The sequence below is a fragment of the Tenrec ecaudatus genome (genome assembly GCF_050624435.1).
Source record: "Tenrec ecaudatus isolate mTenEca1 chromosome 16 unlocalized genomic scaffold, mTenEca1.hap1 SUPER_16_unloc_8, whole genome shotgun sequence".
NCBI lineage: Eukaryota > Metazoa > Chordata > Mammalia > Afrosoricida > Tenrecidae > Tenrec > Tenrec ecaudatus.
This window is the reverse complement of record NW_027457661.1, coordinates 711,219-738,102: the sequence shown is the minus strand read 5'-3', so window position 1 is coordinate 738,102 and position 26,884 is coordinate 711,219.

Here is a 26,884-nt window from a genome sequence, read left to right as displayed (position 1 = left end):
CCAATGTCCTCCAGTGGTGTTGGGAGGTGATAGAAGTAGGCCTGGGCTCCTTGTCGCCCTCCCTTGTTCACGTGCTCTGCAAGTGGAGGGTGAGGCCCTTGGGGGTTCCTGCCGTGGCTCCTCAGCTGGTTCTGCACTCCTGCTCAGGTATTCCTCCCATGAAACCGCCATATTCAGCTGCAAACTTTCCCCACCCCTGCCATGCAGCCCGGCGTGCTTTCCGGAGATACTGGGGACTTTTGGGGACTGCGATACCTGAAACTTTCTTCCATAACATTCACTTGGATTTACAAAACTGCTTCTGCCATATGAATTCTTTCAGCGTTGCTAAGCAAGAACTGAGGTCAACCACCCCAGAAACCTAACACTATCAAGTCAATTCTGACTTATATCAATCTAGGGGGTCCTCAAACTATGGCCTGCGGGCCGCATGGCCCTCAGAGGACATTTATTCAGCGCGCCGGGTGTTTTTGCCCCGTTTTTTTTTTTTAACTTCAAATTAGGTATGTGCAGTGCGCATAGGCATTTGTGCATAGTTTTATTTTTAAACTATCGTCCGGCCCTCCAGCGGGTTTGAGGGACAATGAACTGGCCTCCTGTTTAAAAAGTTTGAGGACCCCTGAAAGGACAACCTAGAACTATGCCTGTGGGTTCCCGAAGTTCTAAATCTTTACAGGAGCTGAGAACCGCATCTTTCTCTGTGAGCCACTAGCGGATTCCAACTGGCCGGCCTCATGGTCACACACATTCCACCAGGCTCCTTGAGCCTTAACTTGATAATTTAATGAAATGATACTTCTCCAAGTCACACTGTATCATGGTCTATAATCTTGCTATTCTAATATCAAATTTAAAATAAGGAATATAGTTAAGCTCCAAATTCATAAGCAATAAGATCATTGAATCTCTTTGGACACTATTACTTAAAAAAAGAAAAAACTCTGTCCAATTATTTTCAGCACAGAAAAGCTTCCAGTGTTTACAGCTTAGTATTTAATTGCTTTTTCTCTTCTTCTTTTGCATTGGTGAATCATTTTGAGCTTATAATAATGTCAAAATAAATAGTTTCCAGAGCCTCCAGGCATTCACTGTGTAATGATCATTTAAAAGATTTCTTGGTTAGAGGGTCCTCAAAAGAATAAAAAGCGTGTCCGCATCCCTGGTCATTTCTATATTCAAAAGAAGAAATTGCTCATCAAATGCTACAAGCCAATTTCTTTCTTCAGCCAAACTGCCCATTTTAGCATCACTGAATTAAGCAAATGGTTCTACATTTCAAAGTCAACAATGATACTCTTTTCCCTTTAACACGAGCATCTTAAACAGCTCAAAAAGTAGTCGAGCTCTTTATTATGGCTTTTCCTGAGAAAGCTGTTTCGTTGTTTATTTTATTTATTCATCTAGACTTTCATTTTAAGATTTGTGTATTTTAAGTTCTGCTAGTCAGGACATTTTAAATGGAGCCAGATTTTTTTTTTATACTTTGTCTTTTAAAATATAATGAGGCTGAGCCGTACATCCCTTAATAAAATATAAAGTCTTCCTATTTCTGTTTGTTTGTAATTTCCCTAAGGATAACTCTTAAAGTAGTAAAACCAAAACCCGCCATAATGAATTACATTTGGTCTACTGGGGGTTGTGGCCAACCTTTAGATAGAAAAATCCAGAGACTCCCTTCTGCATCTCCTTTCCCAACCAAACCCCGGTGGCTGGAGGCTGGAAGGAAGAAAGAGGCTGGGCTGCTGGGGCAGGGTGGGGAAGGGGTAACCTTGCAGATTATTTCAAATTCTACTCTGAAGGCAGAAAGTTATCCCAATGAGATAGCTAGAGATTCACTTCCTTAGAAAAAGATTGAAATTAATGTGTCCCTTAGAAAAGCCAAAGGAAAAAAGTCGTTATTAATTTAGGCAATTGAAGAACTTTGAAAGCCATGTCTAGTACATAAAAACACCTGTCCCTAGAGCCCATCGGCCTAGGAAACTGAATTTTTATACCATGTAAAATAAAGGAAGGTCATTTCTTAGACTTGCTCAACAGAAGATTGTCATTTTAAACCGGTTACTGTAATGAGAAGCTGGGTTTTCGTAAAAAGGACTGAATGCTTGAGTCAGTGTGAAATGAAATTAGAGATGCATGTTCTGCGCATGGCAGCATTTCCGGAGGAGTCTGTGTTCCCGTGACTGCTCTCAATCTGTGTCGTGCCTTCTGGGAAACTCACAGCGTGGTGCCCACATCTAGTTTCTCGGACTTTCATGCCAGCTTTGGAAAGGTGTTGAGTCTGTTGGATCTGCTGCACAGAGACAGCATGCAAGTGGACCCTTCCCACATTCCTCAGAGAGCAGCCCCCCAGTGTAAAGCTGTGGGTGAGGTTTGATGACCTTTGCCCCTTCATCATCCCGCATTCTTTGACGGACCCAAGCGCTCCCCTGAGGCATTACCGGAGAAGCAGCTACCCCATAGTTTCCAGATGGTGGGTATCAGCCTGTGTGCTCATTGGGATCGCCAGAGAGCTGTCCAAAAGACATCTTTGTCCCATCTCCACTGAGTCCGATTTTATTGGCCTGGAATGCAGCCTAGGTGCTTGGATATTTTTCTCTCTCATTAAGTTTTTATTGTGAATTGGGTGAAGGTTTACCAAGATCATCAGTTTTTTATTCAACAATTCATACACATTGTGTTTTATGCCACTTATTGCAATCTCCACAATATAATATGACTTATTCCACTCCCTACTTATGTCTTCTGTTTCCCTTCCTCCTCTCTTCCTACCCTTCTGAACTTGGGCCTTGGATTAATACTGCCCTTTTGAGATCAAATGGTTTGCTGTTTTCAGGTTTGTGTGCCTCACTTGTGTAATTGCTCCCATTGTAGACCAATCTATTATTTGGCTGAATATTGAACCACAGGTAGGAGTTCATTTTCAAACTTAGTGAATAAGGACCATCATTTCAGAGGTTCTGTTAGTCCCTATCCAGCCAATAAGCCTGGTCTCTTTTATGACTGTGAATTTTGCTTCACTATCTAGGACCTTTTGATGTGATCCCTTTCAAAGAAGTTGGAATTGATAGTTGGAGATCATCTAGTTATTCTGTGCTCAGAGTCATGAAGTCTAATGTTCATGTGGTCCACTCACCACTCTTTCCTCCAGAGTGAGGGTGACAATACTTGCCACCTAGATGGCCACTTGTGAGCTTCTGAGATCCAGCTGCTACTCACCAGCGTGGATGTCGACCATAGTCTTTACAGTCTAGGTAATGACAATTGTTCTTGGTGTCCTTCACAACTATAATCCCCAGCCCCCAAGCCCAATAAAGCACTCCCTCCAGTTGTTCGGTTATGCCTAAGGAGTTTTGATAACTTCATCTTCTGTGTGCTCCGGAATATTCAATTCCCTGGATGATCAGAATGCTCAGTCAGGGCTCAGAATCTTGGTGTTAAGGCTCCTGGTGAGATCCTGGCACATCAGACACAGAGGTTGTGAGGCTAGAGGATGGGCAGAAGGGGATCATACTGAGTCTAACAAGGAAAGAAAAGGAAATGAAGGATATAAGCAATTAAAAGCAAGCGCATAAATAGATACAAATACACAGATGGCCCTTGCAACATTATTCCCAATCTCGCAAACGTGTCAACGGTCTAAATACCCATCAATAGGTGAATGGATAAGTCAAACATGTTGCCTACGGTATATACAATGGACTACTACTCAGCCATAAAGAGAAATGAACTCTTGACACAGGCTACAAGAGGAATGAACCTCATAAGCATTATGCTGAGTGAAATAAATCAGCTTCAAAAAGGACACATTTTGCTTAATTCCACTTACAAGAAATATCTAGGCTAGGAAAATGAATAGAGACAAACATCTCCCAATTGTTTCCAGGGATAGGTAGGAAGGTAAGTATGGTTGTTACATAATGCCATGTCAATTGGACAAATAAGTGAGGTGGAGTCTTTCTTATACCTATATGAGTGTCCTTGGATTTATTTCTCTAGTCAACCCAGCCTAACCCAGTAGGGCCTGGAGGGGAAGTGCCATCCCTGAGACGATACTGAGCTTCCATAGGGTGATGACATAATTTTGGAATGGGTAAGGATGATAATATGAACAACATGCAGAATGCCACTTAGTTATAATCTTGTAGAGCGTGGAAGTGACGAATGTTTTGATGCATGTATATTTAGTACGATTTTTAAAGAGTGTACGCAAAAGAGCAATATGGCAAGTCTGTGTTGCCATTTGCTGTTGCTCAGCTAAAAGCGATTCGGGCCTGTGTAGTCCAAAGGGAACCACAGAGGCTCAGGAGGAAAGCTGGTACCATCTCCAACTAAGACTTGTCTGACCAAATGCAGAGTCTCCCTTCAAGTAACTGACAGGTCAGAGGCAGCTCATCTCTGCTGCAGAAGCAATGATTTGTCTCAATTCCCAGACCACTGTCACAACCATGTCTTGTTGCCCTCGGTGCCCCCCTTCCCCACCACAATAAGTCACTAGAAAGCCATGCTTCATTTAAAAACAAACAAATAAACCCCTTCTGCCTCCATCCTGGCACTGTTTCAGCTTATTTAGCATCATAACATATGTCATCTGTTTCCCTAAACAATCTAACATGGACATGGCACGATGGGACTGAGGAGTTAGGCAAATGAGTACCAGCCTGCCCTCTGAACACACACGATGGCATTTGACTTGCTGTCAGTAGATGCTGTCGCGTTTCTTCTCCTCTTTCCTGGAAAATAAATATAGAAAAGAAAGAGGCCATGAAAAGGGCTGCAAGATGTTTAGCTCTGGTCTTTCTAGAAAGTGTAGAATAAAAGCATGTGACCCCTGCCTGCCTTTAGATGCCCCACTCCTCTGGCTAACAAGGACTGCGCACTGACCATGGACAAGACATCTGGATCTGGGGGGAGGATAAAACAATTGCCCCCACCAGCAAAGAGTTTCCAGATTTACGGGACTGCACAGGCCAGGGAGCAGCTCATAAAAAGAACAAGAAGAATCGCAAAGGAGGGTGTGCTCCAGCACCACTTCGTCCAGCTGCAGACACATGAAGGCAAAGTTTCCTTTGCTTTCAGTCAAGTATATGATTTCCGCGGCATCCCTTACCAACACCTTCACAAAGATCTAGGTTCTTGGGTTGTTTCGTTCCAGGGCGGACATCACCTTGGTAAAGCCACACTTTATGGACAGCTCATGGTCCAAGAATTCCACCTATATGTTTTGAAAGGGGCCACGTTAAAACCCCTGGCTCAGACTTTCAGGACTGGGCACAATACAGCTAACCCACCATGGGGACAGCAGGATTTGGTAACACTCTCATCTCCATCACAACCTGGACCTGGCAAAGCTATTTTCTTCCACTCACCATCTTTCAATCAATATTTACTCAGCTATTAGTTGCTCCCCAGGCTCAGCATCAGAAAAGTGTTCAAACGTTACCGAATTGTCCATCTAATGGTAGAGGTCTGTGCAAGGGATATGAGAGCAAGAGGCTCAGAGATGATCAGTGGGTAACGAGAGAGGGATTCACCTTTATCATTTGTAGAAAGCCCCTGGGGCTTAGTCACATTGGCAGACTTTCCCTGGAGCAAGCAAATAAAGCTGCTCCCGGCTCAGCTCCATTCCTGATCTGGTCTTGCCATGAGACTATCCAGGCTTTGTCCCAACCCCACATTCTGGAAAGCACGAGTGGAAGGAGGTGGATCTTGGGGATACCATGGAAAAGAATGGGCATTGCACAACACTTCATTGTACTCATATGGAGCTTATACAAAGGCCAAGAGATAGAACCAGGTGAGACTGTGAAGAGGACAAGGTGATACTGCATGGTTTAAAATCAGAAAAGGTGTGCATCAGGGTTGTATCCTTTCACTGTTCTTATTCCATCTGTATGCTGAGCAATTTATACAAGAAGCTGGTCTATGTGAAAAAGAACATGGCATCAGGATTAGAGGAAGACCCAAGTAATGTCATTAGGAACATTTTCTCACTAAAAATTTTAGGTCATGGCATCAAAAAAGTGTCATTTTAACCTAAATGGGTTTTTAGACCAGTGAAATAACAGCGAGAGTGAGTCAGCATTGTGCACAGAATTGAGCGATACTGGTTCTTTGGGAAATTCATAATCCAACACTGACACTGCTGAGATAAAGGATGACAGTGAGGAAGATTCTACACCTGAGCTCTGTGATGGGCCAACGTGGTGCTCTACTCTCTTCAGGAATGGATGAGCCAGCTCCACCAAGATTCCCCTTTACTGGAGCACCTGCTATGTATGTAGACGTTGAACACAAGAACGCTTTGGCGTTCCTACAATGATTTCTGACCGATGAGGTCATCGAAAAATTGATTATGATAGCCCGGAGGTTTACTTTCAGGTTTTAACCCCTCTTCAGTTAATTTCTGTGCATGGGGGAAGGTTTGGGGCTTGCTTCATTTTCCTACATACGGTATCTCAGTTTGTCCAACACCATTTGTTGAGCAAGCAGAATTTGTCCCTTTGGATATTTCTGTGTCCTTTTTCGAAGGCTAGTTTCCTGTTGACTGGTGAATATATGTGTAGCTTTTCTGTTCGAATCCATTGATCTATATACCTCTCAGTGTACCAATACACTGCTCTCCCTTAGGGAAAAACAACAACAAAAGTTGTATGAGCCCCTATATAATGATTTTTTTAATGGACGATGAACTATTTTCCAGGCCAGCACTATCCTATGTTTGAGCACATTGCTGCAGCCACTGTGTCAATCCATCATGCCTTATAGCCTGCGGTACTCATGTTCAGGTATAGTGTTCTGCCATTCACAAGGTTCACACTGGCCAGTTCTTTCAGAAGTGGAAGACCAGGTCCTCGTCCCTCGTCTCTCTGTCTGGAAACTGCTGAAGTCTACCTGCAGTGAGTGACCCAGCAGGCATTTGAACTACTGGCTGCAAAATTTCCACCATTACAGCCAAATGCAGGCCACCACAGTACAACAGACAGTAACAGCATCTTAACACCACACAAAGGCTCCTCCCTGGGGAGACCACGTGTTCAGGCAATTGCTGCTGTTACACATGTAAGTGGGGGCTACATGAAGTCGCACCATCTCCCGTGGCCCTTCCAGGAACAGGCCATTCTTCTGTTGTTTCTACTGGACTTAGGCTCAGCTGCCAACCTGCCCTCTGCACGCATTCTTCTCCTTACCCTTCCATGTCACCTTCTCTTTGCCCAAGTCAATACTGCTGGTCAGTCACCTACTGGTGGATGCTTGCTTCTGAAGTTTCTGAACCACATTTCCCCATGGTTATGAGACATTGCTGCTGCCACTGCGAGCATTTAACAGGTTACTTTACACCTTCAATGAGAAATCTAGGGGAATAGAAAGAAAGCTTCTTCTTTCTCCCAAGGAGTGGGTGGTGGTTTTGAACCATTTCCCTTGAGGTTAGCAGCCCAATGTGTAACCCACTACACCAGTAGAGCCTTGGTGGCACTGTCCAGCAATTATTAGACTGCTAAACATGAGGTCAGGGTTTCAAACCTACCAACTTCTCCTTGGGAGAACGATAAAGCTGTTCCCATAAAAGACTGACAGCTCCAGAAGCCCACTATAGGCTGGCTATGAGTTGGAATTTTGCGGTCATTTAGGGCTTTTTGGTGGCATGTGATTTTTTAGGGCTTTTAGGTTGTTTGTGGACGTTCAAGGTGTGTTTTGGGCATTCGGGTGGTTTGGGGTTTTTAGGGTGTTTTATAAGATTTTAGGGAGTGTTTAAGGGATTTAGGGGTGGTTTTTTAGAGTGTATAGGTATTTTTCAGCACAGTATGGTGTTTTTAGTGATGTTACAGAGTTCCTTAGGGATTTTAGGGTATTTTTAATATTATATGTGTTTTTTTCCCCCAGCATTTTAGGTTTTCTTAGGGCTTTCATGGTGTTTTCAGGGCATATATGGGGTTTAGGAATGTTTAGGGTTTGGGAATCTTCTAAGGATGATTTTTTGAAGTTTCACATGTTTGGGTGGGCATTTGGTGTTTTTTTGTGACTTTAGAGTGTTTATGGGATCCTGTCAATTTGCAGCTTTAATTCCACAAAGAAAAGTCAGACAGCAAGCCAGAAAGGAGCAGGAAATGAAGGGGAAGCCCAGGCCACATGTTACAGCTGCCAAGTCCGGAGAACCTAGGTGTGGTCGTTGGCTACCTGGGACCAGGAGTGGGGCTGTGCTCCTGCCCAAGGGTGCTAGGGAGTAAACCAATCTCAGCTGGACGTTTGGCTTTTCTACTACTTAGCCGACTCCATGAACTTTCCCAAGGGCAGCTGGCGAATTGCCAGGGGAACCCAGCTAGACCCCCCACACAAAAGCACAGGGATGGTTACAGGAACAGGAGGTTTCACACAGTGGATGTGCAGGGCTTGGGGTCGGGATTGGGGGCCAAGGTGAGGAAGGGGCAGCAATAAGGCCTGGTCCCAAATAATCAGACACTGAGCAATAAAAGTACAAGGACTGCCAAGAGAACATGGGGACAAAGGATGGCTGGACTTCATTTGATATCTTTGGACGTGCTGTCAGGAGAGACCAGTCCCTGAAGGGACATCAAGTCCATGAAGGACATGATGCTTGGCAAAAAGTGGAGGACGGGCAATAAAACAGCTCGAACCAGCGGCTACATCAGTGGGCATAGTAACAATGGTGAGGATGGTTCGAGACCTGGCAGTGTTTTATTTTACTGCTTGTGTTTTTCTAGAACTGTCTTTCCTGGATGCACGAGGAAGGATAACTGTGCTTGTGGGAAGCAAATGCACAGTGGGCAGCGCTTTGGCCAACATAGGTACACCACCGGCACACAGTGCCCCCTTACTTGGCATCCAAAGTGACAGGATTTGTCTTTCCCCAGAGCTCTCCAGCCCTGGGGGAAGTGGCCCTGCCTTCGGCGCGCCGCCAGGGGGCAGCACTGCTGCTCTCTCACTGGCTACATCTGTGAGGACCCAGAGAGCAGCTCCTTTCTGCTGCTCTCCTCTCAGACTTCTGCCAGAAGCCTTGGCTCCTCCTGGATCCTCCCTTGATTCCCACTCTGCACCTTTGGGGACGCCCAGCCCATTAACTCTCTCCCATCCTTCCTTGCTGCCTCTTCTCCAGATGCCTGAGCTGGGCTTCAAGTAGTTGTAATGTTATGCTTAGGTGAGATGTGTTCAGCTTGTTTACTGTCTGTATACAAGAAAAGAGTGCAGCCCAAGACATCCACCCTTTTGTTCCTCTATGGAAAGCCTGTTACGTGTCATAGTCTTCTCTCTGTGCAGTGCTTTCCTCTGCTGCTGATGCTTTTACATGAAATAGGACTCGGTGTGTCACCGCTACAGGAAATTATCTCTGAAAAAATAATATGCCCAGAACTCAGAAACAGTGTCAGCTTGCATCTGGCATCATGGAAGCATCATGGGTGTGTTTCCATTCATTCGCTCCTGAGTGTCACATGTTAAACTCAGTGCATAGCATAAACAGCAGCAGGCACAAACTGAGACAAAGCACACCCTTTGCTGTGAAGCACATTCCGACTGCTGGCTGCCCCTGTGCCACAGAGTAGAACTGCCCCGCAGGGGCTCCCTAGCTGTCATCTTTACAGAGGCACATGGCCACACCTCCCTTTTGGGAAGCCACTGGGTAGGTTTGAACTTCAGGGTTGTAGTAGTTGATATTGTAGAGCCCTGGAGTCAGTTCGGATTCATAGGGGCCTGTGCACTAGAGAGAGAAACAAAGCCCAGTCCTGCGCCATCCTCGCACTTGTTACTGTATTTGAGCCGATTCTCGCAGCCACGGTGTCAATCCACCTAAGTAAGGGTCTTCCTCTTGTTTGCTAACCCTCTGCCAAAAATGATGCCCTTCTTGCAGGACTGGTTCCACCATAGTAATATGTCCAAAGTACCTGAGACAACGTCTCCGCATCCTCTTTCAGATCTCCTGCCTTTAGTTTGTCAGCTCAGTTCGATGGAGTCGATGCTGAGCCATAGCGACTCTATGAGATCAGAGCAGAACTATCTCTGTGGGTTTCCCAAAGGCTAACTCTATGGGAGTAGAACGCCTCATCCTTTTCTTCTGAGGACTGACTGGTGGTTCCCCACTGCTGACATTACAGTTGACACCCAAGGCATAAGCTACTATGCCACCAGAAGTCCCTTGCCCCTGTGCAATAACCAACACCACCTACACACAAAACCCACCCCTTCTCTGTCAGTTTGATGTATGGTGATGGCTTGAGTTGCTATGAAATTGGAAGCTACTAGGGGGAACCCGACAAAAACTACAATTTTTTCAAAACTATGCATTTAAATTTTTTATCCCCTTCATAGTACTCTCCATTACACTTCACACATTTGTCTAATCTGTGATTACATTCTTGGAAACAGTTTTCAAACTCAGCAGTTTGGGTGACACCCTTGTTTCCCCCCCCCCCTCTTCTGTGTTGTCAAACCACTGTCCTTCATTCATGGAAACAGAAAGAAGTCACATGGAGTGAGTTCAGGTGATTAAGATATGAGGGACAAGAGAGGCATGCTTTTTTGGGGGATGTTTTCATACTGTTATTTCTTTTCTCTTTTTTTATAATCATTTTTTGGGGCCTCATACAACTCTTATCACAATTGATACATACATCATATTTGTACATTCATTGCCCTCATCATTCTGAAAACATTTGCTCTCCACTTAATCCGCTGGCATCAGCTGATAATTATTCCCCATCCCTCATGAACCCTGAATAATTTCTAAATTATTTTGTCATATCTTACACTATACAATATCTCCCTTCAGCCACTTTTCTGTTGTCTGTCCCCCAGGGAGATGGTTATATGTAGATCCTTGTCATCGGTTTCCCCTTTCCATTCCTCCCTCCCTCTACCCTCCTCGTATCGCCACTCTCACCACTGGTCCTGAAGGGATCATCCGCCCTGGATTCCCTGTGTTTCCAGTTCCTATCTGTACCAGTGTACATCCTCAGGTCTAGCTAGATTTGTAAGGTAGAATGGGGATCATTTTAGTTGTGGGGGAAGAAGCATTTAGGAGCTAGAGGAAAGTTGTATGTTTCATTGTTGCTACAGTGCACCCTAACTGGCTCCTCTCCTCCCTGCCACCCTTCTGTAAGGGGATGTCCAATAATCTACAAATGAGCTTTGGGTTTTCACTCCACACTCCCCCGTATTCACAAAGATATGATTTTTTTGTTCCGATGATGTCTGATACCTGATTCTTCCGACACCTCGTGATCACACATGCTGGTGTGCTTCTTTCATGTGGGCTTTGTTGCTTCTCAGCTACATGACCACTTGTTTAACTTCAAGCTTTTAAGACCCCAGAATGTATAACTTTTGATAGCCGACCACCATCAACTTCAGTCACCACATTTGCTTATGCACCCATTTGCCTCCAGCAATTGTGTTGGGGAGGTGAGCATCACGGAATGCCACTTTAATACAACAAAGTATTTTTGCATTGAGGGAGTACTTGAATGGAGGCCCAATGTACATCTGTTACCTTAATACTAAACCTATAAATATATGCATATAGATCTATTTCCCCATCGTTATACATAAATATATTTACATATGCACATGCCTTTATTTAGACCTCTATAAATGCCCTTTGCTTCCTACCTCTTTCCTTGATTTCCTTTTACTTTCCGATTGTCCCACTCTCATGTTCAGCCTTCATTTGTGTTTCAGTAATTCCTCTCGGTTACATTACTCTTGGTTACACTCTACCAAGCCTCCTACACCCTCCTCACCATCTATTTGGATCACTTGGTGTTCCCTTGTCCCTGGGTTTGTTAACAGAACTTCCTTTTTCCCTACATCCCCCTTTCCCATCTCCCCCCCCCCCCACCAGCTGTCAGTCCCATTGTTTTCTCCTCCAGATTGTTCATCCAGCCTATCTCATTTAGACAGACCTGTGGAAATCATAGCATGCACAAAAACGAGACAGAGCAAACCCAAGCAACAAAATGAAACAAAAGAACAACACCACCACCAACAAGCCAATGACAAAAAGCAAAACAAAACACAAGAAAGAAAAGCTTTTAGTTAGTTCAAGGACTGTTTGTTGGCCTTTAGGAGTGTTTTCTCATAGAGTATGATGGGTCAGCTAGCCCTGGCCCCAAAGTCTATTTTTGGTATTCCCTGGGGACTTCGTTGCTCTGTTCCCCTTCCTGTTCTGTTGTACACCCTTAGTATTTTGCCTCGGTGTGCTGGGATCAGATCGGGCGATAGAGGCATGCTGTTTTTTTTGTGTGAGCAGGTGCACTGTCATGGTGGCAAAACCAGTCCCCTGTCTACCACTAATCAGTCCTTTTTATTTTAAATAAATCATTTTATTGGGGGATCTTACAGCTCTTGTAACAATTCATACACCAATTTGTATGAAGCACATTTGTACATACATTGCTATCATCATTTCCAAACATGTTCTTTCTCCTTGAGCTCCTTTTTTCCCCTCCTCCCACCCACGTGAACCACTGATACTTTATACATACTTTTTATTTTTATATTTTACGCCTCTGCTGTATCCCTTCACCCAAACTTCTGCTGTTTGTTCCCCTGGTTGGTGGAGTGGGGCTGTATGTCCATCATTGAGATTGGTTTCCCCTTTCTTCTGCTTCTCCCCCCTACCTTCCCTCGTGGTGTTGCTACTCTCAGTATTGGTCCTGAGGGGTTTATCTGTCCTGGATTCTGTGTGTCGGAACTTCTAGTCAATAGCAGTGTGCAAGCTCTGGTCTAGCCAGACAACTCAGACCTTCTTACACAATATCTTCAGAACCTCTATATAGGAAGCTTGATTAACAGTCTGACCTAGTGCAATGACTAAACTCCAAATGCACTATCACCCTCACATCAACAAAACCAAACAAATGAGCATCTTCTTGAAGTTTGAGTTCACTTGACGAGGTGTATTTGAGTGAGGTGATGATGGCGTCTTACACTGACTTGATTTATGTTTGCATTCTGGCTTGTGAGAAGAGCACAAGGTCTTGTCACCAGCAATGACCTTGGGAAAAAAGTGTGGGTGCACTAGCTCAGAGCAAGTTGCCAGATGCCTGCCCAAACAGGAGAATGTATATTTTGAAATGTGTACCCAGTGGAGCTTTGTACCGCTTGGTTTTTTGGCGGGGGTGGGGTGGGGGTGGGGGGAAGGCCGGCTACTCCTTTGTAGGTTAGATAATCTGAGATGTGCTATTTGAAATTTCCTGGGGCCAGTTTTAGACAAAACTAGAAAAGTTAATTTTGCTGTATGGAAAAATCTGACAGTCTGGAAGTATCTAATTTTCCTCACATGCCATCATTCCCCTAGTAGCATTATTCCTAGTTAAAGCTCTCCTCTGTTCCTCCTTAGGGTTTCCCCCACTACCTGATGTTCCTTTTCTCCTACTCATCATCAAGGGACTTGTGTCCAAAGTGAGGACAGCAAATAAGAGACCCTCCTGACTCTCTGTTAAGAAGGGTGCTCTGGTGCATGCGTGTGTTTATGTGTGCACATACAATCGCATTTGAATTTTGTTGGAAGAGGCTTCATAGAGACCGAGAGTGACATGGTTAGAGCTGCTGCACATGTAGAGCACTGTACTCTATGGTGTTCTAATTCAAATGCATGTAAGGTCCAAGAGAGGTAATAGAAGCAAGTGACCAGGGTCAGGGAAGGCAGTAGGAGGAACTGAGGGAGCCTGAATGCCTCACACCCTGCCAGTTTCACTGATTCTTGGATGGGAGAGTACCAACCTAGTGCTGTGAAATCTTCGCAGTTTTCAGAGGCTTGGGGGATTTTAATTTTGTATGTAAAAAATAGACATCTAAATGCTTGTAATTTATTGATTTCGATAAACACACTGAATGCCAGTACTCAAGTCAAACAAACCAAACTGACAGCCATCGAGTCTTTGCCAACTCATAGTGACCCTATTAGACAGGGTAGAACTGCCCCTCAGTTCAGCTCCCAGCCCTGGAGGCCCACCAGTTCCTCGTTATTATCATGAGGAATACTATTTTCACAAGAGCGTTACATACCCCTAGAGACTAAACCATAAAGCCATATAGGCTTTGACCATCAATTCTGATATGCTTTTTCCTCAAACTGATGGGTCATTTGATGGAATCCTTGTATTACTTCCCTAACATAAAAATTAATCAAGCAAAGGAGATTCAGTGCTCAGTACTGCAGCCCCCTATTTAGAGATTAACTCTTAAAAACCACCACCACCACCACCACCACCACCACCACAGGCACCTTATCTATGTTGATAAAAACTTGAGTAGGCTGTATAAATATCTCAAGTATTTAGGATAAAATGGATTCTTTTTCTACTGTCACATATTTAGTTTGAGTTATGTGTTTCCATCTGAACACAAATTAAATAGACCTCATTGACATCTTTTCAAAATGCCATAAAAATTAAATGATTACCTTAAAAGATACTCAGTATAATTAGGCATCAGAAAAATGTACATCAACACTAGAGCGAGATAGTGTTTCAACCCATCAAGATGACACTAGCCAAGAATATTAAAAATACCATTGAGTGCTGGAAGAATGAACAGATTTGTGTCAGAAGAACAGTCTGAAAGGTCCTTAGAAGCAAGCACGGGGAGACTTCACATGCTTTGGATATGTTATCAGGAGATGCCAGTCCCTGGAAAAGGCTGAAATGTTAGGTTCAAGTAAAGCAACAGTTTTGAAGATGGTGTAGGACTGCGCAGTGGTTCATTCTGCCTTGAGTTGGAACTGACTCAATAGCACCTAATGCTAAAAGCTAGATGCTTTTGATCCTAAATGAAAAGTGGATGGTCCAGCCTCCATACCAGCTACGTGGACAACTGCCCCTCCCCCCAGAAGAATTTACCTTAGAAGACGGCACTGAACCTGTAGCTAGGGGAGATGCACATGTCTGATCAGAGCACACAGGGGCAAATGAAGGGGGAGGAAGAGAGTGGAGCACACACTGGTCCACCAGGCTTGGAGGATGATATTGGCACTCTGAACAGCCAATGTACAGAGTGGACCATATGGCTGATCCCACTATGAGACATGCCATCCCTTGCTGGCCCAGGGCCCTATGGGGACAATACCGGAGACTCTGTGTTGGGACTGACCCGGCTGGCCCTCCAACACGGAGGCAAATCACTAAAAGCATGCAGCAGAGCAACCATGGGAGCAGAGCGGGTAGCCCCTGAGGGAGTACAAAGGACAGACTCTGGGGCCAGAGCATGATACGCCATCAGACCTGACTGAAGGACACACCTATAGAAAAAAAATATCAGACCTTGATCTATTTACAGGTTTTTCTTTCTTAAAAAATTTTTTTTGGCTTTTAATTAATTTACTCTTTTATTGATCATTGGTTTTCTGTTGTTGTTTTTTGTCATCACTGTGTTCTCACCCATCGCCTATCTTGCTATGGTTTGATTTTTGGTGCATATTATTATCTCAACAGATCTATCTAGATAAGATAGGCTGGAAGAATAGTCTGGAGGAGAAAACAACAGGACCAATGGTTCCCGGGGACATGGGAGAGAGAGAGGAGGGGGTAAGGAGGTGATGCTGACCAATCCAGCGACAGGGGAGCAACAAGTAATCCAAAATCCGTCGCAAGGAGGGTGTGAGAAGCCTGGTAGGTATTCAGCAAGGGTAATGTAACCAAGAGAAATTACTCAAACCCAAGTGAAAGCTGAGCACGATAGTCGGACAAGAGGAAAGTAAAAGTAAATAGAGGAAAGAACTAGGTGACAAAGGGTATTTCTAGAGGTCTACATACTGGCATGTACATATGTAAATATATTTATACAGGAGGGTTCGTAAATAGATCAACGTTCATATATTTATAGACTTAGTATTAAGGCAGTAGATGGACATTGTCAAGTACTTACTCAATGCAAGAACACGTTATATTAAATTGGCATTCCATGATGAACACCTTTCCAACATGATGGTTGAAGAAAAATGTGTGCACTAGCAAATGTGGTGAAGAAAGCTGATGGTGCCTGGCTATTAAAAGTTATAGCATCTGGGATCTTACAGGCTTGAAAATAAAGAAGCGGCCATCTAGCTCAGAAGCAACAAAGCCCACATGGAGGAAGCACACCAGCCTGTGTGACCATGAACTGTTGAAGGGATCAGATATCAAGCATCAAAGAACACAAAAATCATGTCATTGTAAATGAGGGTGAGTGCAGAGTGGAGACTCAAAGCCCATTGGTAGGTAACTGGACACCCCCTTCCTGAAGGGATGTGGGGAGGAGATAAGCCAGTCAGGGTGCAGGGTAGCAACAATGAAACATATGTTTCCTCTAGTTCCTAAATGCTTCCTCCCCCCACTATCATGACCCAATTCTACTTTACAAATCTGGCTAGACAAGGGGATGTACAGAGAGATCGCCTTGGAGATTGGGTGGATGTTCCCACAGTAGCGTGGAGCCCCACAAGTGCTGGTCAGGCGTTTCCCCCAGTCACTTGTAGGACCTCAGGATTTAGGCTGGGGATGCCCCCACTTTTTATAGGGGAGAACAACCTGTGGCCTGGTGTGTGGGAGAGGACCAGCGTGAATTCCCCAGCTGCTTGCCACACCAATAAGTGGGGGGTGGGAGCTCCCTCAGTTGGGCCTTCAGGTTTGCCCTAGGCAGAGGGGAGTGGCCTGGAGACCTCTATTGTCTTGTGATGGGAAAGAGAGTGAAAGGAGAGGAAAAAGAGAGAAAGAGGAAGACACAGACTGGGGCAATAATGCCAACCAGACTGACAACCACTCACCCACACACAACTAAAATGCACAGAGTAAATAAAGGTGACAACAGTAAAAAGAAAGAAAAGAAAACAACTAAAAAGGAGAACCAAATCTGTGGAGGCTGTGGTAGGAAGTAGAGAAGAGCTTGATGGAGCGGAGAAAAGCAGAAAACCTGTAAGAAGAGCCCAATAAAAGGGAAAAGAGAGAAGAGAAAAGGAAGGAGGAGGAGAGAGTATTTTTTAAATGGTTAAAGAAATAACTGACCCTGTGTTATGCTGTGTGTAGCTCTGACTCGTCCTGTGTGCAGTACTGTCTTAGGGGTCAGGCTGCCCACTAGGAGGACAGGGTTGCCCTAGGCTGAGTGTAGGGCTCTGGAAACCAGCAGTGGTATGTGCAAGCAATGAGAGGGAGCAGAGAGAATCGTACAAGCTAAGAGAGAGGTGAAGAAAGCAAAGACAGAAAGAGGAAAGAAAGAAAAAGAGAATAAAGAGAAAGAAGGAAATAAATCCAACTGAGTTCACTAAGGTTGGCTGTGATGGTAAAGAGCAAGGAGAGAGAGAAGGAGGAAATAAAGTATAAAGTAGTAGCTGATCCCTGATTGCTTGGATGAGGGGCCAGAGGGGTTTAGACACTGCTCCAACATGGCAGGTCAGTGTGCCCTTTTAATGCCGGGACCCAGTGGTGCTGGGCAGAATTGCCCTAGTTGACGAGATCACCTTAGAGGCATGACGGAGGTTTCTTCAACGGTGCAGCGCACTGTAGGTGTTTGTCCCAGGTGCCTTGTGTGGTGTACAGCACTCCCACAGAGGGCAGGCTGGAGTGCCTCCTGCTATTTGGGTTGATTTGCCCTAAGCGGAGGGAAGTGACCTGGAAGCCTTTAGTGGCATATGAGAGGAGAGAGTGGGAGAGAAGAGGAAAAAGAGGGGAAAAGGGGGAAAAAAGAGGGATAAAGAAGAAAGCGAGTAAATAAAAGCCCAACACCAACCTGAGCACGTTGAAACTGAGTGCGGTGGAAAAGTTAGAAGGGCTAGTGAATAAAGTGAGAATAAGTAGAGCAGTGGGTAAGGAGGTAATGATACTTGATCACCTGTCCTTGAGGCCAGAGGAATTCCAACTCTTCCTCAAGGTCACGGGGTCATGGACTTGTAAGGTCTCTCTCTCTGGCCTAAATTCCAACCCCAGTCCTTGGCTCCCCGCGAGAAAAATTTCATGCGGAAGCCGGGTTCGTGATCCAAGTGAATTTAATGAGAGTTAAAAGAAGCGTCAGGTTTTACAAGGCACCCATAGGATTCCTTTGACCATGGGGCCTGGCAGAGACTGCCTCAGGTCATGCAAGGATCTCTCTCCTCCCAGGAAGACGACCAGACCACCCCTCTCCCTTCTGGTCCCTGCCTTTTCAAGGGTTCCCGGGGAGGCTGGTGAAGGACCCCAGGTCAATCCCATTGGCTGAACTGCAATCATCTGGCCCAGGTGGGCTGCTCCAGGTGCAACATCCATCGGAGCCCACGGGCAGGAAAATCCAGCTTTCCTATGCTGGCTCTCCTGGGCATGCGTTAATGGACTTTCCCATCCCTGATGTAGGGTTCCACAGATGCTGTGTGAGATTACTTCAAAAGCAAGATCGCGCCCGTGGCCAGGGGTCACTTGGGTGCTGGAGTACCTGCCTTGTGCTGCATGTAGCACTGCAGCAGGGGCTGGGAGGGGGCACTGGGGGGCTCCCTCAGCCCCGTCTAGGGCTCCAAGACCGGCAGGGCCTCCCCAGCTATGTGTAGAATCACTGAGAGGGAAGCTTGTTGTCCTATCTAGACTGCTGATGCTTCCTAGATCAGAGGATTTTCTTTTTTATCCCTCTGGCCAGCTAGAATGAAATTGTCTCCCACAGTCTCTGGGCTACAGCTCAGTGCTGTTTAAGGCTGACACTGCTACAGCGGGTCTTTGTTATGGTAAAAGCTGCCAGGCCCTGTGGCTGAGTTCTGGCATTCCTTAGCTAGGTTGCTTCTTATGCTGATTTATGTTAAGGGACTCCCCTATGTGGTGCTTGGAGCTGAGCAACCAGACTTGGGTTTGAGTTTTAAACCAATCATTTATGTTTCACCCTTAAAAAAAATTCTACTTGTGATGTGCTCAGATTTGGTGGCTGTCAAGCTGACCCCCAGAGGGGGAGATCCAGCTTATCAGGGGGGTTGTTTACTAGTCGGCCAATTGGAACTAAATTTGCTCCCTGGACTCCCGACTTTCTGCCTTTTTCTCCCACACCATGATCTTCCTAAGGTAATAATATATTTTTTCTTCTACTCTAAATTATAGCTACCCACCACCAACCCCTGACCGTGAGCTCAAGGCATCCAACCGCATGGAGAGCTCAGTGTGGGGTTCCCCTCGTGTCTGAGATTCTGCCCCCTCTCAGGGCGTCCACCTGCAGGGATCCCTGCTCCAGGCAAGGGCATATCTGGCGCCTGCCACTTCGTCAAAATTATAGTGCTTTAAAGCATGCTTGGTTTGCTTTGTGAGTGGAAATCCCACAAAAGAAGGGGTTCGGGAGAAACCCTGTTACCCTAGTTCTAATTTCAGAACTCCACCTTCCCGTTTCCTTCACCTAATTTCCTATTTTTCTGGTCTGGCAGCAGGAGCTCCAGATAGATGGGTCCTATCTGGTCGCCATTTTCTCTGAATCCCTCCATCTATTTTTTTTACACTCTTAAAAAGTACAAAACATTTACTCTACAAGCGCAAACAGATTTTCAAAAGCAGGGAAAAACCTGAACGTTCAGTACATGGTTCAATCGTCTTTTCATCTCTGCGCCCTAACTATGCTGAGCTCCATGGAACTGCATGGAGGGGAGCTATTCTGGCGTCATCGAGCCAAGTGAGTGTTTTGAATTACCTCAAGTGAATATTTGACTGGAAAGCATAGGGTGTAAAAAAACCCTGAAATCAGATGGTGCACATCTATCACAAAGAACAGGGCCTTGTACTTAAACCTTTTTTCTGAAAATAAGCAGCCATCTAAGTGAGATGTCAACTAAGTCCGCCCAGGACAAGCAGCACAGCCAGTGTGATGCCAGGGTGATAAATAATAGAATCTCAATCTGCAGGTATGAACAAGAATCAGAGCTTAAGTTCGGAACACCCAGTTTGCAAAAGGACTCAAATGCACAGGCGGGGTGAATTCCCTCTGACCACAGTCCATGGACATGAACAGATACAGTTAAGTTCAAATGTAACACCTCATCATTTAATCTCTTCAGACTAATTTTAATTTGGTTCCAGTTTTTAGTATTTTTCACTTTCTGTTCGATTGAGGTTTTTCTCTCTTTTGTCATTGTTAGTTTTTCTTTTCTACTTGTTTCTTGATTTTGTTTTGTATTTTTTTTTAATACATATGAAATCCAGGAGAGGTAAATCCAGAGAGACACTAACAGAATTAACAATCACCTAGGGACAGGCAGGGAAGATTTGGGGGAGTGAGGGGGGGCGGCTAACAAAAATGAATATAAAAGAAGGAAATGATGTAAACCTGATTGTGGTGACGATTACACAAATCTTAATATGACTGAAGTATTGAATGATATATGTGAATTATATGAGAATTAAAATAAAACAAAAGCTGAGGTCAGAGATAGGGCAGCAATTTAGCCCTGAATCTCTTGGTGAAGATTAAATGTCATTTTGTGCCAAGAGCCCATTTTTCCACTCATGAAGTTTGGGGAACCGGCCATGCTCCTTCATCACTTTTCTTACCTCAATAAATGGGTGCAGTTCACTCTTCTCCCTTTTCTTCTCTGTCACATACTTTGCAGCAGTCAGGGGAACAGAACTTACAGTCCTGAAAGGGATCCATGAGTGTTAGTCCAGGTAGACTAGAGAAACAAATCCACACTCATATGTGTATAGGAAAGACCTTTATATACAAGAACAGTTGTATATTGAGAAAGCATTCCAGCCCAACCAAGATCAAGTCCATAAGTCCAATATTAGCCCATGTCTGATATCAATCTATAATGTTCTCTTCAGACTCATGAAACACCTTCAATGACCCCAAATGCAGGAAGATCACAGGTCAGTAGTTGCAAAGTCTTCTGCATCCAGTGGTGGTAGAAGCATCTCAGCTTTGGCAGGGTCTCCATGTGGCTCCTCCAGTTCCCAGGGCATGGGTTCTATCAGTGTGGTGCCATGTGTCTTGTTAGTAGGACATCTCTCAGGGAATGAGCAGAAAGATAGTCTGCTGCCTCCAAGGAGGAAATACCAGATTTCCCAGAACCCTGACGGGAAGGCCAGGCCCACAAAGAGGCCTCATTGGCCATAACCCAATAGAGAGACTAGAGTCTACCCCTTCACTCTTAATCCTCTCAAGTCCCAAATTGACACCAGATTGTATAACTACAACAGACCACCCCTTGTCCATTTGACATTTTCACAAAATTCTTTAGCCGTATATCATTTCAAAACAATAATAGAATCATATCAGTATCTAACAGTATAATATGAAAATGCATACATTTCACTCCGTGCCACCCTCCTTTAAACATAATATTCTGTAAGTGATGAAACAAAAATATCCTATGCTTAACAATTGCAGGTAAGGTACACCCACATATTAATCCTATAATTCTATGAATATATTCCAGTATCTATGAAATCTTGTAAGCTAGCCACTTCACGCCTTTATCTGGCCCATTTTGGCTATCCAGTTTCTCTACTGCCTACTTCCATCAACCCAGTGCTCTGAGGAGACCATCATATTCTTCAATATAAAGAGTCTTCATGCCAGTTGGAACCTTGTGAAGTCCACATCCACAAGAAAGTCAAAGCAGGACAGATCGTCTATACAGTCTGCAGCAGTATATACCAGTGCACAGGCTCAACATTCTTCTCTTCATCTGGTCGGGTTCGGGTCAAGTCAATGTGGGCTCCCTCTCTTGGCCTCACCTCAGTGTCCATTGGTCGCATTGCCTTTAGGCCTTGGCCCCATCACCAATTCTCCACAACTCTAGTCCCCTCAGAGTAGGTCATGGACTTCAAACCAGTCAACCTGCTCTCATCTTCTTCTCTACTGCCTGTAAACCAGGTCCACGAGTGTCAGTGGTCAGAATGAACCCACTGCTCTATTGCTGCTATTCTGCCACTTTCACTCAACAAGCAGATCCAGGTGGTCACCTAGCAATCATTTCAGGCTTCTACAGGCTCCCTTGAATGTTCAGTACTAGAAAGGAGTTTCTTCAGGCTTTGAGATTTTTTCCAGTTTCTGACAAAAACCACTATTCAAAATTCAAATATTACAAAAGTTCCCTTTTAATGCACATGAAGCTCTTCCTCACAGTGGGAGCAGTGCACAGAAACGGACCTTGATGCTGGGCTGCTCTGTGCGTGCTTTGGTCAGTTGGGAGCTGCTGATTCACAGATTCACTTCACGTGGATGAAGATGCTTGTTTGCTTCCCCGTGAGTTTATCGCGCTTCAACAGAGAAGAACCCTGTTCTTGGGTTTTGCCTCTGCCTTGCTCCTAGCACCGCTGGAATAGAAAGATTACAAATGATTTTTTTGTTGTTGTTTTAAAAAACAGAAAAGAAATGCCGTGTACCTGTTAGGTAAGTAGAGGCAGAACTGAGGGTGGTCGCTGTGCATGCCAAACCTCCTCCCCATCACAGACAGTTGAAAGCTGCTTCAGGCTGGAAAGATGCACACATTTAGGTCCTTGTGACAGGAAGCAGGTCAACCTGGGCGGGCCCCCATCTAGACCAGGTGGGCTTAATTCAGTCAATGGGGTCAAACAGTACCGTCAGCCATGCCTACCAACAGGGTATGGGTGGGGGCCTCAAACCAGCTGTCATGCAACCCAGCGTGCATGGGCTGTCCAGTCGGCCCCCACCCCCCACGAGCATATTTGCCTCTTCTATCCTTTATAAAGTCACTTGGATCACAAACTAGGTTTCTGCGTCAATTGGTTCTTGTGTGAAGCCAAGGACAGAGGTACATTTCTCCCAGAGAGAGCCCTCACATAACCAAATCAGATTATAGCCTTCAGTGTTAGTGTTCCAACGAATTTTGGGGGAATATCTCAAGTGTTACTGGTAAGGACACAACTCAATCCATATTATCTCTTTATTTTGCTCAGCCAGATGCTTGCCCTTTGAGCCTGAATTGTTGCAAGGCTTATTACCCCATCAAGTGTTCCCAGAGCAAGCCCTAAATGGGCAGTAGTCACACACAAGGAAGATTTGCAGGGGACACTGTTAAGAATGATTAATGCTTAAGTGTTCCTTGTCTCCCCAAATGTACCATTTGGCAGAAAATTTGTTAGATCTCTCTCCTGGGAGAGATATACCTCAGCTCTTGAATAACTCTCCTGGTCATAGAAGTCAAATTCCAAGCTTTTCATCCAACATTCATAAAGCTAAATAAATGTTACATAAACCTAAGTTCTCTATCTTGGATAAGACAAAGTAAAACCATGACTTGAGAAGGTTTTCATTGAGGACAGAGACAACTTCAGATATTCTAAGCCTATGAAATTGGTCATGATTCAGGCAACTTGCCAAGGAAGCAGGTAATACCTAGGTGGGAGGTGGAATGAATAAGAACTTGCACTAAGATTCCATTCCATCAGGCGCAGCTGGTGACTTTGGAGGCCCAGAGCAGGCAGTGGGAGAGAGAAGACCAGAGCAGGGGAGGGATGTGATGAGCTGGAGGGTAGAGGGAGGGATTATGTGTTGTCCTGCTGTCACCTCCCACCCCACTGTGACCCTTTAGTGATGTGGGCCCAGGTTTGTGATGCAAGTGGGTTTGAAGCCAGAGGGGACTCAGAGTGCTCAGTTGCCTGAGTGCAACCGCTGTATCCAGAAGATGGAGGAGATTCTCTTTCTGCTGGAACAGAAAAGTGCTTCCTGGCTGACCTACCAATACCCCACCTGGTTCACTGTTTTGACCTTGGGCATCCTGTATGGAGTGGGTTGCTTCTTCCTGGTCCTCCCCTTCCTTCCAAATACTCCACCTGTGCGACCACCCAGGAAAAGGATAAAGGTAAGAAATTCTCAACCCAGCCATAGGAGAGATTGATTTTTCCTTGTTTTATAAATTTTTCCTTTCGTAATTAATTTCCTGATAGGGGAAATCTCAAGAAAGAAGAGACCATCAGCCCTGGCTTTGGAATGTTGATGAGGGCTGGTGCGTCCTTACTCACTGTTAGGACTTTGTTCACTGCATTGGTATCATTTTATCCTTGCCGGCTTATGTTGATTTTCATTATTTCTGTTGGCTTTCCCTGTTTGTGAAGCACAGGAGGCGTGGATGCATCATGATCATGGACACAAGGGTTGACAGAGTTGCAGGTGGAGAGATCTCATGGTAGAGGGAGGGATTGTGAGATCAGCAGTGTGGAGAACTCCCCCATTGGGATGCTAGAGAGTGAAGGGGGATTGATTTCAAGACGAAAAAATGAAGGAGGCCAGAGGGGACAGAGAGCTTTAGACCTGACTGTGATTACACAACTCCTTTTGAAGGCAATTTAACCATGGGGGGGGTGTTGTTCTAAAATGGATATGGTAATCATTGATTGTACCATTGCCCTTGATCTGATTGAACGACTGAACTATTGACTCGTATGATATGTAAATCATTTGCCAGTAAGATGAGCATTCAAAAATATTTCTCTTTGAAGATCTCAGACCTCCCATCTCTAGTTGTTATAGAGGGCAATAGGTAAAAATCCCCAATATAGTGACGCAGTGGCTAAGGACTAGATGACTAGACGTTTCAAAGGGCAGCTCTCATCACTGGGTCCTCAGTCTCTTTCCTTGAGCTCCAGTCTCTGGGCCAAGGCTCCTTTTCTGTCTGGGCTAATTGAGAAAGCATGGCTGACCCCGGGGAGGAAGTGGTCAAGGGCTGGCCCAGAGCTTCAGCCTCCATAATCAAAATCTTTCCCACCAGAACACTGAGTGCTGAGAGTGTGTGCTCTCCGTGAGCAGAGGAAGGCTGACGGAAGAAATGCACTCTAGGTCTCACACAGAAGCTGGTTTCTGGGCTTTAGTCATTCCATGGAGATTGTCATTCTTCTAATCACCAGTAAATGCCTGCAGTTTGTCACAAAGAACAGACGCAGGATTGGATTCCAGCCTGACTTCCTCTCTTGTGCCCCAGCCTCAGGTGGAGACAAGGAGAAGCAGCAGGTCAAGGGACAAAGGTGACGCTCTGAAAGGTAAGGTTCTGCCCATTCAACCAACCTCTGTAAGCTCTCCTGTCCCCTCCTCTGCAGGATGCCAGTGGCAACAGCCCGTCTCTCTCAGGTAATAATCCTGAACAAAAGGATACTGGGGATGGAAACAGAACCCAGATATTTCCCAGATGTACAGGAGGGGCCTAGGATGGGATGAAGGCTGGCCAAGGTAGGACCCAGTAGGGAGCAGTGGGGGTGTCAGGAGCAGATTCTGGTGGATTTGGAGGTGGAACATTGAGGGGTAACAGCGATAAGCTGTGTAACTTTGCCAAGGTTCAGATTGCTCACTGAGACCCCACAGACAATATTGGAAACCGATGCTCCTTGAAATGCCAAAGCACCTCCTGCCCGTGGGAGTAAGCTATCGTTTGACCTTGAGCTCTGGAGAGTCCAACGTCCTAAGTGCACAGCCCGTGTGACATTCCTTTCGGTCCTCTGGGAGGGCTGCACCATAACGGTTCTCTTGATTTCCAGTTTTCCGAAGTTTCCTGCAAGAACTACATGGCGCTCAGAACCTGCGTTTGCGTCTTAGGCAGAAGTAAGTAACCTTCCTGCTTCACCGCGGGGTGCATCTTCCAACCAGGGTGCCTGTGTGGCCTCGGGCTGCAGAGCAGCTGGGATGCGCTGGTTTGGGGGACACTTTCAGGGATGGGCAGAGAATGACAGGAGTCCCGGGCAGTGGGGTGGGGCAGGAAGAGCAGGCCATCAAGGCTTGGGGAGGGGCTGAGCTTGCACCGACCCTTGCTAGCCTGCTAGGTCTCTTGCCCCTTCAGTCCTGGCTGTAATCTGGTCCTTCTGTCTCCTGCAGCCACTTGGGAAACCCACTTGACACTGGCAGCTTTGGTCAACAGAAAGCTCAAGCCCTCTCTGGTAGCTGGCGAAATAGAGGTACGGCTGAAGTCCATGTCGGTACGCGCGCCCCACACGGTTCTGCGGCTCATCCATTCTGGACACCTAGGTCTCAGAACTCCACCCTTCCACGGGCCCAGATGTGCATCTCAACTTCTCATGTCTTACCCGCCTTGAGTCAATCACCAGACTGCGCACATTCCCGTGAACCTGACAGTCTTTCACCCACACCACTGGCTCTTCCCTCACCCAGTGCCAAACCCCCGGATTCAAAGGCCTACCTGCAGCCTCCAAGCACTCTCTGGGACTCACCAGCCCCGCACCCCACAGGGACTCATTCTCAGAATGACTTGTTGGCAAGGCCCAGGCAGAGCCCATCTCCACACAACCGCTGCTCCACACCTGCCATGGCAGCCATCACAAGTCAGGATCCCACAGGCCTCCCTACTGCCTCCCCACCCCAGTGTTGGGCAGCTGCCAAGAACTTACAGCTTCCCTCCTTGGAATACTTTGGGTCTCTGAAAGAGCACTCTACCTGGCACCCCCAAGAAGACACCTTTCGGGAAGGACCCACAAAGAGGCAGGGGGAAGTAGGGAGGCCCACCTTGCTCAACCCCAATGTCCACAAGCTGCTGGAAATAGAAATCACAAAGGCAGAGAAATGGAATATTTGGGAAGAAAAAGGAAAGGGTGTATCAGAATACCATCTGCAGGCCTTAAATATGTTGAAGGCACTCGATGGGGAGCAGATCACTGCACCTCCCCAGCCCTTCTGGAATGCCAGCATCAAAGCAGAGCAGATACCCAGCCCTCAGAAGCATTTTCCACAAAAATTCAGTGAGTTTTTCTGGGGTCTACCTTTTCTGCACAGCGAGTCTCTGGCAGCTGCTCTCAGGGTCTCTGGATCCACCCTAGAGTTTCCCACTGTCTTATTTAATGAAATTCCTAATACCTTACCAGCTCAAATGCAAGCTAAAGAGTACCCACTCTTGTTGCAACGTCACTCCTTGCCCTACACTGAAGGCCGATTCCAACTTTTACTTCCAACTGCATGCCAAGCCCAGGCCCCACCGCCGGCTACAGTCCTGACTCCGCCC